Source organism: Panicum virgatum, chromosome 4K (assembly GCF_016808335.1).
Source record: "Panicum virgatum strain AP13 chromosome 4K, P.virgatum_v5, whole genome shotgun sequence".
Classification (NCBI taxonomy): Eukaryota; Viridiplantae; Streptophyta; class Magnoliopsida; order Poales; family Poaceae; genus Panicum; species Panicum virgatum.
Genome location: NC_053139.1, coordinates 12,453,728 through 12,469,386, shown reverse-complemented (window position 1 = coordinate 12,469,386; position 15,659 = coordinate 12,453,728).

Sequence of the window (15,659 nt, the reverse complement as noted above, 5' to 3'; positions counted from 1 at the left end):
TCCCCGGACCCCCCTATAATTGGCCCTTGCGACCCTCTTTTCCCCCTCCCTGCATCACAGCGCCGCCCCACGAACCCTAGCCGCCGCGCCGTTCACCCCCGCCGTGCCGCGCCTCTGCTCCGCCGCGGCCGTGCCGCCCCGCTACCCCGAAACCCGGCCGAGCACCGCGCCGGCTCCGCCTCGACGCCTGGAGCTTCCCCAAGCCGCTGCAGACCACTCCAACCCCTGCAACGACCTTCTTCGCGAGCGCCGCCCGTGAGCGCCGCCCGGACTTCGCCGACGACTACCCTGCGCCGCAAATCCGTCCCCCGCAACCCCTAGGTGAGCACCCTGGAGCCCGTGCTTCCTTTTTCGCCAAGAAATTTGGGCCGTAGGCCACTCGGTTGGCAGAACACTGCCGCCGGTGTTCCCCCGCCGCCGCGCCATGGCTGAACCGCCGCTCTGCTGTGCCGCAGCCCGAACTAGACCTCAGTGTAGTTTATCCGTGCCTAGTAGATGCTCCCAGTGCTGAAAACCCGAGCCAAATGGGGCCGGAACTGCACTAACGCGGTACGCCGGCGAACCCAAGCCGCCGGTCACCGCCGGCCATCCTCTCCGGCCGATGCAGCCCTTTCCTGAGCCCACCAGTGGCTTACGCGTGTCGCCTAGAGGCTTCTAGGCCCCAGCCCCGCTCGAATCTCCCCCGGGATGGCCTAGATTGGCTACCTCCGGCCGCCCGCCGCCGCAGGAGCACGTCGGCGGCGCGTCCCGCCGCCGCCCCCGCGCCCCTTTCAACCTGCGCCGTCCGATCCAAGTTGGACGCCCGTGATTAGAACCCAAACCGATCAGATCTGGACCACCAGATCGAGATCCAACGGCCTGGAATCAAAGATACCGCTTCGGCCTGTTAACTTTGCATAAGAGCCCCTGAGTTTGTCCTAAATCAACCCGCAGTCCACCCTTAGTTAAATGAAATTGCAGTTTGGTCCAAATTTTAACACGCAGCCCCTTGGCCTTTCTGGAAATAGAACCCGCCGTCCTTTCCTGCTAATTTTGCGAGTTAGACCCTGGAGTTAACGTTTAATTGCGTTTAGGCCCTCGGTTTTAGCAGAAAAGCCCCTGAAACTTCAGTTTTCTTACAAATAAGCCCCTGGACCTTGTTTTTAGCCTAGAATATGCGTTTTAGCTCCGTTTTTAGCGTTCTTTTTGCCCACGCGATCGTTGTAACGCGTAGAATAGTTCTAGAGTAGTTTTGTGTGCTGTTTTCATGTATTGTTGTACTGTTTCTTAATTTTTGTTAGTGTTTGCTTGTATGCTTATTTTTGTGCATTGTTTTGGCCATGTGTTCGTGAGTAGACGTTGATCCATCTGAGGAGCCCCAGTACCAGTACCCGGAGCAGCCGTCTTCGGAGCAGTTTGAGCAGCAGCCAGAGCAGTACGAGGAAGGCAAGTATAACATGAACAACCTATCACCTTAATTACAATTTCATACTGCATTTTAATACTGTATGCCTATAAGGATTTCCTAGCCACTGTATATCCTTTATATATACCTTTGGGTTGCATTTTGGTTAGTTGTGCTAGGTTGCTGTGCTATAACACACTCTGGTCCTTTTTAATTAATTTAATTAATGGTTTACTTGAACTTAATTTCTGAGAGTGGCCCTCTGTGCTTCGTGCTTGGGTGGCTCACGTCTCGTTAAAATATGGTTTTTATAGAAACATGGTTTAGGGGGCCAGCACGGAGCTTACTGCTGGGTTGGCCACTCTCCATAAGGACCGGTTCATAGAGCGACAACCTGGGACAACAGCGCTACCACAAGGCTAGAATGGGATAGACTTGGCGTAATAATTAGATCTTTTTGGTTTGGAGTAACTTACCTGCGGGGCAGGGGCGGTAAGCTTCTATGGCCCTCGTGCTGAGTGGCCTCGTCTGTGCTTCGTGTCTTGACGCCCACTAGACCTGCTCCATAGTCGCTGATCCACCCTCGCGGTTACTCCCTACCAACGAGATTCTTTGTAAAGGCCTCGTAGTGAGTTGCTAGTCATCTCACCTAAGGAAGTGTGATGAACAACTGGCGTAGCTCACGACTTGTGGGTAAAGATGTGCAACCTCTGCAGAGTGTAAAACTGGTATACTAGCCGTGCTCACGGTTATGAGCGGCCCAGATCCTCCTTTTGATTAGTGGAGTTATCTCCTTCCGACGAGGGAGGTGCTTCTCGGGGTTACCTTGGTGGCTTGGTTTTGGTGTGGTTTTTCAGTAGATACATGATTAAACTTGATTAATAACTATGTAACTGGGTTAATGGTAATTCATCAACTCGTAGTAAATAGCTTTAATAAAATTTTGCCAACACTTAAAAGCTAATGCAGTTGAGTCAGCCAGCCTAGAGCCTCATAGTTTGTGTTATACTTGTTGAGTACGGTTGTGTACTCACTCTTGCCTCTTCTCTACTTTTTCCTCTTGGCTACGCTACTGCTGCTCAGTTCCTGCCGACACGAGGGAGTTCGTCCAGCGCTACCAGGACTACGAGGACTTCTAGGTGTTCGTCTCCCAGTCGACGTCACTGTGGCGCCCTGCTTCAGCTTCAGAGAGCTTTATTCGTATTTTGTACTTCGCTTCCGCTGTATCAGACATTTTTGTCATTAATGTAATAAATAACATTCGTATTTCGATTTATTATGTCTTATTCGTGATATGTGCTATGATATACTGTTCATTCTGTTGTATATACGTGTGACTTGATCCTGGCACGTATATGATTGCTCGGTTTATGCCCTTTTATAAACCGGGTGTTACACAGAGTGATAGCTTATGCTTCACGGCAGTTACGTCGGCATGAGCTGAATTATCCCACTCATGATCTTGAGTTAGCCGCAGTTGTGCATGCTCTGAAGATTTGGAGGCATTACTTGTATGGGCAGCGGTGTGATATCTACACTGATCACAAGAGCCTCAAGTACATTTTCACGCAGAATGAGCTGAACATCCGGCAGAAAAGATGGCTAGAGTTGGTCAAGGATTATGACCTGGAGATTCACTATCATCCGGGCAAGGCCAATGTTGTAGCAAATGCTTTGAGCAGGAGAAGCTATGTCAACATGGCCGTGGCTTTCCAGATGCCTCCAGAGTTATGCGAGGAGTTCGAGCAGTTGAGTCTGGGCTTCTTGCATCATACTTCCAGTACAGCATTTGAGGCAGTACCGACTCTAGAGTCAGAGATCAGGCAGCATCAGAAAGATGATGAGAAGTTGCAGGAGATTCGTGAGTTGCTCAAGAAGGGCAAGGCCCCACATTTCAGAGAGGATGATCAGGGTACCTTGTGGTACAGGAACCGGATCTGTGTTCCAGATGTGAAGGATCTCCGGAAGTTGATTCTGAGTGAGGCCCATGATACAGCTTACTCTATTCATCCGGGCAGCACGAAGATGTACTATGATCTGAAGGAACGTTTCTGGTGGTATGGGATGAAGCGTTCAGTGGCAGAGTACGTGGCCATTTGTGACACCTGTCAGCGTGTCAAGGCTGAGCATCAAAGGCCAGCAGGTCTTTTACAGCCTTTGAAGATTCCAGAGTGGAAATGGGAGGAAATCACTATGGACTTCATTGTCGGATTGCCTCGTACTCAGAAAGGGTACAACTCCATTTGGGTAGTAGTGGATCGACTGACGAAAGTTGCTCACTTCATTCCAGTGAACACTACTTACTCCGGTGCTAGACTTGCAGAGTTGTACATCTCTCGGATTGTCTGCTTGCATGGTGTGCCCAAGAAGATCATATCTGACAGAGAGTCTCAGTTCACTTCTCGGTTCTGGGAGCAGCTCCATGACTCATTGGATACGAAGCTGCGTTTCAGTACGGCTTATCACCCTCAGACAGATGGGCAGACAGAGAGAACCAACCAAGTGTTGGAGGATATGCTGAGAGCTTGTGCTATTCAGTATGGTACCAGTTGGGATAAGTGCCTGTCATATGCTGAGTTCTCATATAACAACAGCTATCAGGCCAGTCTGAAGAAGTCTCCCTTCGAGGCATTGTATGGCAGAAAGTGCAGGACTCCTCTCTATTGGGATCAGATTGGTGAGAAGCAGCTCTTTGGCCCTGAGATCATAGATGATGCAGAGCAGATGGTTCAGGCTGTGAGAGAAAATCTGAAGATTGCACAGAGCAGACAGAAGAGCTATGCAGATGGCAAACGGAGAGACCTAACTTTCAGTGTCAGTGATTATGTGTATCTGAAGGTGTCTCCGATGAGGGGAATCCGCAGATTTAATGTCAAGGGAAAGTTAGCACCTCGTTATGTGGGGCCATTCAAGGTGCTAGAGCGGAAAGGCGAAGTTGCTTATCGCCTGGAGTTACCTCTCAGCCTCTCAGGAGTTCATGATGTCTTCCATATATCTCAGCTGAAGCGGTGTTTGCGAGTACCTGAGGAGCAGGCACCCCTGGATGGAGTCGATGTCCTGGAAGATCTGACTTATACCGAGCATCCGGTGAAGATTTTGGAGACATCGGAGAGGGTTACTCGGAACAAGCGCATCAGGATGTGCAGAGTTCAGTGGAGTCATCACAGTGAAGCTGGGGCTACATGGGAGCGAGAAGATGAGCTGATGAAGACATATCCAGATCTCTTTGCTAGCCAGCCCAGCTAAATCTCGGGGACGAGATTTCTTTAAGGGGGTAGGGTCTGTAACACCCTAATTTAAATTTCAGCAATTTTTTAATAAATTTAATTGGTTTATTTAATTTTCTAAGGATTTATTGTGTTTAGCAGGGCATTTAATTCAATTTTGTTCCTTAAGTAGTTAAAATTTTATCATAGGTTTAAATTTGTTGTGCATTCATGCTGGTGCATACTTTTATTTGAGTGTGGTTTGAATTCAAATTTATATTTGAATTCAAACTTTGTTTGAATTAGAAATAGAAGAGAAAAAAAAGAAAATAGAAAAGGAAAGGAACCCAAAACCCCAGCCCAACCCTTCTCCCTCTCACTCTCTTCCCCGCTCGGCCCAGGCAAAACCGCGCGGCCCAGCCCCTTCCTCTCTCCCCTGCGGCCCACACTTCGCAGCCCGCGTCGCTTTCTCCCCACTCGGCCTGCCAGCGCTGCGCCGCGCCCAGCCCGCGCGCGCACCCTGCCGTCTGGGCCCCAGCTGTCGACGCCTCGCGCCCGCAGAGCGCCTGCCCCGTCTCGCTGCGCCCCGGGCCCGCTAGTTAGGGTCGCCTTCCTCCTCCCGCATCCCCCGCGCGCTCAACGGAAACCGCCGCGATCTCCGCCGTGGCTCCGCCAAGCACGCATCCCTGAGATCCCCGGCTTGCCCTTTATTAGCCCCCCCACGGCTTCCCTGCACCCATCCACCCACACGTCGCCGCCCCTAACCCTAACACGCCACACCCCATCGCGCCGCCGGAGCAGAGTCGCTGCTCCACCGCGGCCACGCCGCCCTGCGGCATCCCAGCCCCCACCAGCTTCTGTCCGGCTTCTACTCGACTCCAGGGATCCTCCCGAATCTCCGATTCCGATCCCCAACCCCTGCAGCGGCCCGAATCGCCAATACCAACTCCGGTGAGTTTTTCCGTCCGCCATGCAATTCCTGGATACCGGCGAATCCCCGGACCACCCTAACCCCTGGATCACCTTCACAGCACTGCCACGCATCCACCCATGGAGCCAGACGCCCGGAGAAGCGCCGCGGCGACCTTTCTCCGCGAGCTCCGCCACGATTCGCCGCCGGTCAGCGTCGACAACACCCCTCCGCGTCCTCCTTGCTTGCTTTCAAGCTTCGGTGAGCACTGTCCCGGCCCTACCTTGCTTTTGCACTAGCTAGTGTGGCCCGTAGTTCACATCTGACCCCTGGCCGCCGCTGCGGTCTGCGCCGGCGAGTCTCGCCATGGCGCAGAGCCGCCACCGCCCTTGCCATCCACGCTCCGGCCTTTCCCGAACCCTGTTAACCCCTTAGGTGGCTTGCGCATGACGCTTAGACGCCCCTAGATCCCAGCCCCGCTCAAATCCACCCCCGGAAGGCCGGAAACGGCGAACTCCGGTGAGCCGCCGCCGCGGAACGCCTATTCCGGCGAGTCCCGCCGCCGCCCCCGCGTTCCCTCTGCCTGAGCCGCGCGATCCATCACGGACGGACGCGATTAGATCGCGTACCGGTTCGATCTCATCCACCGGATCTCGATCCAACGGATCAGATCCGAAGATACCGCTTCGCCTTGGCCGTTTTGCTAAAGAGCCCTCAGGCTTTAGCCAAATCAACCCGCAGTCCTGTGCCTTTCAAAAGTATTTACAGTTAGGCCCATATTTTAACACTTTAGCCCCTGAGCTTTGTAGAAATTGAACCCGCCGTCCTTCCAGGGCTTTTTCACGCGTTAGACCCTGAAGCTTTAGTTAAATTACGTGTTAGTCCCTCGATTTTAGCAGAAAAGTCCCTGGAACCCTATTTTTATTACAAATAAGCCCCTAGAACTTGTTTTTAGCGTAGATTATGCGTTTTAGCTCCGTTTTAGGCGTTCTTTATATCCACGGAATCGTTGTAACGCGTAGGATAGTTTTAGACTAGTTTAGTGTGCTGTTTTTATGTATTGTTGTACTGTTTCTTAGTTTTTGTTAGTGTTTGCTTGTATGCTTATTATTGTGCATTGTTTTGGCCATGTGTTCGTGAGTAGACGTTGATCCGTCTGAGGAGCCCCAGTACCAGTACCCGGAGCAGCCGTCTTCAGAGCAGTTTGAGCAGCAGCCAGAGCAGTACGAGGAAGGCAAGTATAACATGAACAACCCATCACTTTTAAATACAATTTCATACTGCATTTTAATATTGTATGCCTATAAGGACTTTCCTAGCCATTGTATATCCTTTATATATACCTTTGGGTTGCATTTTGGTTAGTTGTGCTAGGTTGCTGCGCTATAACACACTTTGGTCCTTTTTAATTAAATTGATTAATGGTTTACTTGAACATAATTCTGAGAGTGGCCCTCTGTGTGGATGAGTGGCTCACGTCTCGTTAAAAGATGGTTTTTGTAGAAACATGGTTTAGGGGGCCAGCACGGTGCTTAGTGCTTGGTTGGCCACTCTCCATAAGGACCAGTTCATAGAGCGACAACCTGGGACAACAGCGCTACCACAAGGCTAGAATGTGATAGACTTGGCTTACTAATTAGGTCTTTTTGGTTTGGAGTAACTTACCTGCGGGGCAAGAGTAGTAAGCTTCAATGGTCCCTGCTCCTCCGGCTTGGTCTGTGCTTGGATTGCGCTCCTGTGCTTGTACCCCCGGAGGTGGGCCCCATCGTCGCTGACCTATCTCTCGTGGTTACGCCTTACCAACGAGATTCTTTGTAACGGCCTCGTAGTGAGTCGCTAGTCATCTCACCTAAGGAAGTGTGATGAACCTCTGGCATAGCTCACGACTTGTGGGTAAAGATGTGCAACCTCTGCAGAGTGTAAAACTGGTATACTAGCCGCGCTCACGGTTATGAGCAGCCCAGATCCTCCTTTTGATTAGTGGGGTTGTCTCCTTCCGACCAGGGAGGTGCCTCTCGGGGTTACCTTGGTGGTTTTGGTTTGGTTATCAGTAGTAACCTGATAAATCTTGATTAATTACTATGTAACTGGGCTTATGGTAATTCATCAACTCGTAGTAAATAGCTTTAATAAAATTTTGCCAACACTTAAAAGCTAATGCAGTCAGTCAGCCAGCCTAGAGCCTCATAGTTTGTGTTATACTTGTTGAGTACAAGTTGTGTACTCACTCTTGCCTCTTCTCTACTTTTTCCTCTTGGCTACGCTACTGCTGCTCAGTTCCTGCCGACATGAGGGAGTTCGTCCAGCGCTACCAGGACTACGAGGACTTCTAGGTGTTCGTCTCCCAGTCGACGTCCCTGTGGCGCCCTGCTTCAGCTTCGGAGAGCTTTATTCGTATTTTGTACTTCGCTTCCGCTGTATCAGACATTTTGTCATTAATGTAATAAATAACATTCGTATTTCGCTTTATTATATCTTTTACGTGATATGTGCTATGATATACTGTTCATTCTGTTGTATATACGTGTGACTTGATCCTGGCACGTATATGATTGCTCGGTTTATGTTCTTTTATAAACCGGGTGTTACAATGAATTTGAGTTAACGTCGGTGCAGTTGTCCAGAGAATTGGTTTTTCAGTTGATCAGAGGACAACTACACTCACCGGTTAAACCGATGATACGTCGGTTAATCTGCCTGAGTTGTAACGGCTAGTTTTCCAAATGGGCAGTTTACATTCATCGGTCCAACCGACGATGACAATTGGAGGACCATCGGATTAACTGGCGTTGCGTCCTTTTCTGGCAGCTTTTCTCCAATGGCTCTGTTCGTGTGAGCTGCCTATATATACCCCTCTAATGGGTCATTTTGCTCTCTCTTGACACCAGGCAACATTCATACACTCATACTATTGTGGAGAGCCACCTTGAGCTTCATCTTCCACACATTTGTTCATTCAATCATTCAAGAAGCAAGACTAAGGACTTGAGTAGAGAGAAGCTTGTGTGCATCCGTTCTTGGTGATCAGTTCTTGCTCAAGTGAAGGCCCTAGCTTGTTACTCTTGGTGATTAGCAGCACCTAGGCAATCTTGGTGATTGAGGAGTTTCTTCCGAAGCTTGCCAAGGATTGTGGGAGCCCGAAGAAGTTTGTACGTGGCTTGAGCTCCACCACGCCGGGATGGTGAACGGAGACTCTTAGTGAGCGCCCTCGTCTCGGTGACATGGGAGGTGATAAGACTCTTAGTGAGTGTCACAACGTGGATTAGGGGTGTGTGCCAACACATCGACACCACGGGAAAAAATCCGGTTGTCTCTTTCCCACTCTTTACTTTCAAGCACTTACTTTCAAGCACTTACTTTCATGCAATTATTCATGTGCTTGACCTTAGAGATCATAACTTAGCTCTCCCTTACTTAGTTTCTTATCTTGTAGTATTTTTAATAGCTTGTGTAGTTTGCTTAGTTAGCCGGTTGGTGAATTGAGCCTTACTAGCATTGCATAGGTTAAGGTTGCTTTAATTTGTTTTAGAAATTTGAAAAAGGCCCAATTCACCCCCCTCTTGGTCCATCGATCCTTACACGGTCTGAGTCGTGGGCGTACAATGAGTTTAGACGATGGGTCCCTCCCCCACCAAATCCACCACTAATGACAGAGGAAGAGAAGCAAGAAGCTGCTATATCTCGTGTGAATAATTCTCCCAAATATCATTGCGGTGTTGTAAGCATCTAGGCCCTCTAGGTATGTTTCGGTGATTAATGACAACCATTATCGTGACTAATGAGTTTGTGCAGTTTAATGAATCATTATCGCTCATTTGGTCATATGTCAAAAGAGGCCCATCATTTTCGATATTTAAAAAGGCGATCTCGGTATTCAACTCAAATTTATAACAAGACTAAGGATCTTTCTAGTCCCAAGTGTCGTAAGGTTGAGAAGGACACTTAGGTTAGTATAGGTTTTATAGTTTTGTAGTGATCACACTATTAAGAGGGGTTAAGGTCAAGTAACTTGAGCATGGACATGGTCATTTAAAAATGGATGCACACTATGGTCACTCAGGTTCTAAAGAAGTTCAAATAAGTGGTTTCAACTTATATCTCAAGAATATTTGGATTTCACTCAAGACTCAAATTAGAAAAGGCAAAATCAGAAAAAGTCTATACACCGGTTTAACCGACGACTCAACTTTTCTATACGTCGGTTAAACGCAGTTATCAGAGTCTGGACAGATTCTATACACCGGTTAAACCGACGATGTTTGAAATAAACATCGGTGCATTAGTCCAGAGTTGGTTTTTCCAGGGTGTTTCAAGTTCTATACACCGGTTAAACAGATGATGTTTGAAATTAGCGTCGGTGCAATTGTCCAGTGAGTTGGTTTTCTCAGGGATTTCAGAAGTTATACGCACCGGTTAAACTGACGATGGATTTGAGTTAACGTCAGTGAAGTTGTCCAGAGACTTGGTTTTTCCGTTGATCAGAGGACAACTACACTCACCGGTTAAACCGATGACACGTCGGTTAATCTGCCCAAGTTGTAACGGCTAGTTTTCCAAATGGGCAGTTTACTTTCATCGGTTAAACCGACGCTGGCTATTGGAGGTTCGTCGGATTAACCGGCGCTAAGCAGTTTTCTGGCAGCTTTTCTCCAACGGCTCTATTCGTGTGAGCTGCCTATATATACCTCTCCAATATGTCATTTTGCTCTCTCTTGACACCAGGAAACATTCATACACTCATATATTGTTGAGAGCCACCTTGAGCTTCATCTTCCACATATTTGTTCATTCAATCATTCAAGAAGCAAGACTAAGGACTTGAGTAGTGAGAAGCTTGTGTGCATCCGTTCTTGGTGATTGGTTCTTGCTCAAGTGAAGACCCTAGCTTGTTACTCTTGGTGATTGGCAGCACCTAGGCGATCTTGGTGATTGAAGGTGTTTCTTCCGGAGCTTGCCAAGGATTGTGGGAGCCCGAAGAAGGTTGTACGTGGCTTGAGCTCCACCACGCCGGGATGGTGAACGGAGACTCTTAGTGAGCGCCCAAGTCTCGGTGACATGGGAGGTGACAAGACTCTTAGTGAGTGTCACAACGTGGATTAGGGGTGTGTGCCAACACATCGACACCACGGGAAAAAATCCGGTTGTCTCTTGTCCACTCTTTCATTTCAAGCACTTACTTTCCTGCAATTATTCATGTGCTTGACCTTAGAGATCATAACTTAGCTCTACCTTGCTTAGTTTTTTTAATCTTTGTTAGCTTGTGTAGTTTGCTTAGTTAGCCGGTTGGTGAATTAAGCCTTACTAGCATTGCATAGGTTAAGGTTGCTTTAAATTGTTTTAGAAATTTGAAAAAGGCCCAATTCACCCCCCCTCTTGGTCCATCGATCCTTACAATTGGTATCAGAGCCTCGTTGCTCATTTGGTTCATTAGGCTTCACCGCCTAGAGCTATGGCCAAGATGGGTGGTTCGCCGCCTCATTTCGAGGGCAAGAACTTTGCTTATTGGAAAATTCGCATGGCCGCATACCTTGATGCAATTGCCCCCGAAGTGTGGTTGGCAACAAAGACCGGATTCACCGGAACTCCCACCTCGGAGCAATTAAAATGGAATGCTAAGGCTAGAAATGCAATTTTTGAAGCCATTAGTGAGGAAGTCTTTGCTAGAGTAAATGGCATGGACTTAGCAAGTGATATATGGAAAGAGCTAATTGAAATTCATGAAGGCTCCACAAAAGTTCATGAACAAAAATATCACTTGTTTAGAGCTAAGTATGATTCCTTTAAGATGCTAGCTCATGAAAATTGCAAAGATATGTATTCTCGCTTGAATGTCATTGTCAAGGACATTAATACTCTTGAAGTTTCTAAAATTGAAAGTGGCTCCATCAACCGCAAGATTCTCATGCTCCTTCCGAAGCCCAAATACAACATCATCAATGCTATGCTTCAAAAGGAGAATCTTGATACGATGGAAGTGGGGGAGCTTGTGGGCGAAATTCGCGCTCATGAAATGGGTATTCTTGGTATGTCCGAAGAGCCAACCACAAGCAAATCAATCGCTCTCAAAACCAAGGCAAACAAGCCCCGCAAGCTCAAGATGATCAAGTAAGAATCAAGCTCAAGCAATGAAGAAGAGGATCATCATGAAAGCTCATCCGATGATGAAGAAGATGGGGAACTTGCTCTCATGATGAGAAAGTTCACACGCTTGAGCGATAAGATAAACAAGAAGGGTTACAACTTTGACCCTAAAAGAAGAATGTTCCGGCCAAGGGAAGATGTCAAGCACAAAACATGCTACAATTGTGGAGAAAAAGGTCACATCTCTCCCGATTGCCCCAAGCCGGACAAGAGAAAGAAGGACAACAAAAGCAAACATCGTCATGATTCAAGCGATGATGAAGAGGATGAAAAGAAGAATAAGAACAAGAAGCTTGGGAAGAAGAAGAGCCATGACAAGAAGACCAAGCTTTTCCCAAAGAAGAAAGGGCACACCAAGAGAAGCTTCTTGGTGGAAAAACAAGAGTGGGTGACCGATGTCTCATCAAGTGAAGATTCAAGTGATGAAGAAGACATCGTCACCATCGCCCTCACCAATGAAGAATCACCTCTACCTCCGCCTCCCATGTGCCTCATGGCAAAAGGTAACACAAAGGTATGTGAGGTGGATAGTGACAATGATAGTGATGAAGAGCTTGACCCTTATGAGTTTACTAACCTCATTAATGAGTATACATCCGTTATCAAGAGGGAAAAGGGCAAAGTCAAAATTCTTGAGAGCACTCATGCCAAGTTAGAGCTTGCCCACTCCGATTTGCTTGGCAAGTACAATGACTTGCTCAAAAAGCACAATGAGTCACTTGTACTTGCTAAGCAAGTTGAAGAGAGCCACAAAAAGCTTAAATAAGAGCATAGGGAGTTGGCTCACAAATATCAAGAACTTGAATTTGCCTATGAAGCAATTGACCCAAGTCTTGAGAACTTTGTCAATGAAACCATTGAAAATGTCAATGCTTCTACTTCATGTAATGACCTACTCATTAATGCAAATGCTACTAATATTGTGCCCGAGCTTGCTCCTTCTAAGGAAAAGGAATTGATGGATCAAGTGGCAAGCCTCAAGAGTAGTGTGGAGAAGCTCTCAAGAGGAGAATACATCCACAAGGAAATTCTCTTCAACAATGCACGTGATTATGGCAAGAGAGGTCTTGGTTCATTTCCGGAGCCAAATCAAGTCACTACTCCATCTCCGGAGATCAAGACTAGCTTCATCAAGGAAGTTGGTTCATATTGCCAATATTGCCAAGTCACCGGGCACCACACTAGGGAGTGCACCTTACCATCACGCCCTCTTCCCACTTTACCAAAGAATTACTCATCAATGTTTCAAAATAATCATTTTCTTTTGAGTAAAGTGAAGGGCAAGGTGAAGGTCAAATTCATTGGCAAAATTACTAAGGAGTCAAAGAAGAAGCTCCCCAAGCAACTTTGGATCCCAAAAGCTCTTGTCACACATGTGCAAGGCCCAAAGCTTGTTTGGGTTCCAAAAACTCAAAAGTGAATTCTCATGTGTGTAGGTGAACTACAAAGCCAGTGGAAAACATTGGGTACTTGATAGCGGTTGCTCTCAACACATGACCGGCAATGATAGCATGTTCACCTCTCTCGAAGACCCCGGCGATCATGAACATGTCACCCATGGTGATAACTCAAGGGGAAAAGTCTTAGGTTTGGGTAGAATAGCTATTTCAAAAGATTTATCTATTTCTAATGTCTTGTTTGTAGAAGCACTTAGTTTTAATCTTATTTCAATTGCTCAATTATGTGATCTTAGACTAACGTGTACCTTTGACAAGAATGGTGTTGTAGTAACTCTTGAAGAAGTCAAGTCATTGGTATTCACGGGGTTTAGGCATGGCAACATTTACTTGGTGGATTTCTCATCAAAGCAAATAAGCACCATGACAAACCTCTTCACCAAGTCGTCTCTTGGGTGACTTTGGCATAGAAGAATTGCTCATATTGGGATGAGCAACCTCAAGAAAGCCCACAAGAGAGGGATGATCACCGGCTTGAAGGACGTCACATTTGACAAGAACAAATTATGTAAAGCATGTCAAGCCGGGAAGCAAGTTGCAACACATCATCCCATCAAGACGATGTTGTCTACCTCCAAGCCGCTCGAGCTACTACAAATGGATCTTTTTGGTCCAACTACATACAAGAGCATTGGTGGTAACCTCTATTGCCTAGTAATCGTTGATGATTTTTCACGCTATACTTGGGTCATGTTTCTAAGCGATAAGAGTGAAGCTCCGGAAGTCTTCAAGACATTTGCAAGAAGAGCTCAAAGGGAGTACAACTCCCCAATTGTGAAGATCCGGAGTGACAACAGCACCGAGTTCAAAAATATGAAGATTGAAGAATGGTGCGATGAAGAGGGCATCAAGCATGAATTCTCCGCCACCTACACGCCTCAACAAAATGGAGTGGTGGAAAGAAAGAACAAGACTCTAATCACTCTAGCAAGAGCAATGTTGGATGATTATGGCACGTCCGAGAAATTTTGGGCGGAAGCAATCAATACGGCGTGTCATGCATCCAACCGAGTGTATCCCCACCGACTCCTCAAGAAAACTCCATATGAGCTCATCACCGGGAAGAAACCAAATATATCGTACTTTCGAGTCTTTGGTTGCAAATGCTTCATTTATAAGAAGAAAAGGCTCGGTAAGTTTGAAAGTAGATGTGATGAAGGTTTCTTTCTTGGTTATGCATCAAACTCCAAAGCATATAGAGTATTCAATCAATCCTCCGGGTTAGTTGAAGAAACATGTGATGTGGAGTTTGATGAATCTAATGGCTCCCAAGAGGAGGTTGTTGGCTATGAAAATATAGGTGATGAGGAGATTGATGAAGCTTTGAAGAAGATGTCCATTGGGGAAATCAAGCCGGAAGAGATGCATGAAGGCAATGATCATGGGGGAGGACCTTCCTCGTCTACACCAAGCACCTCCATGGCACCCCAAATGGATGAAGATCAAGAAAAAGATGATCCACAACTTCAAGAAATTGTGCCAACGCCAACACCCCAAGTCCAAGAACAAGAAGAGCAAAATGTTCCACCACAAGCACAAGTTACTCATGATCCACCCCAACAAGCATCCACGCATGTACCGCTAGTGAAGCATGGTCGCATCACCAAGGATCATCCAATTGGTCAAATCATTGGTAGTCCTTCCAAGGGAGTAAGAACTCGCTCTAAGAATGCTTCATTTTGCGAACATTACTCGTTTGTTTCTTGTATTGAACCCACTAGCATAGAGGAAGCACTTGAGGACTCGGATTGGGTGATGGCCATGCAAGAAGAATTGAACAACTTCACCCGCAATGAAGTTTGCGCCCTCGAAGCTCCTCCGAAAGACAAGAACATCATCGGCACTAAGTGGGTCTACCGAAACAAGCAAGATGAACATGGAGTGGTGATACGCAACAAAGCAAGACTTGTGGCAAAAGGGTTCTCTCAAGTCGAAGGTTTAGATTTTGGTGAAACTTTTGCTCTGGTCGCAAGACTTGAAGCTATCCGCATCCTTCTTACTTACTCTTCACATCATAATATCAAGTTATATCAAATGGATGTGAAAAGTACATTCTTAAATGGCGTTATTAACGAACTTGTTTATGTTGAGCAACCTCTCGGGTTTGAAGATCCGAGGAATCCAAACCATGTTTATCGGTTGCACAAGGCACTCTATGGGCTCAAACAAGCTCCAAGGGCTTGGTATGAGAGGCTTCATGACTTCCTAATCATGCAAGGCTTCAAGATCGGGAGGGTGGACACCACATTGTTCACAAAAGACGTCAACGGGGATCTTTTCATTTGTCAAATTTATGTTAACGATATTATCTTTGGCTCAACTAATGATTCACTAAGCCATGAGTTTGCTACCATGATGTCTAGGGAATTCGAGATGTCCATGATCGGCGAATTGACCTTCTTCCTTGTTTTTCAAGTCAAACAATTGAAGGAAGGGACATTCATTCATCAAGAAAAGTATACTAAAGATATCTTGAAGAAGTTCAAGATGGATGAATGCAAACCGATCAAGACACCCATGGCAACAAATGGGCATCTCGACTTGGATGTGGATGGTAAACC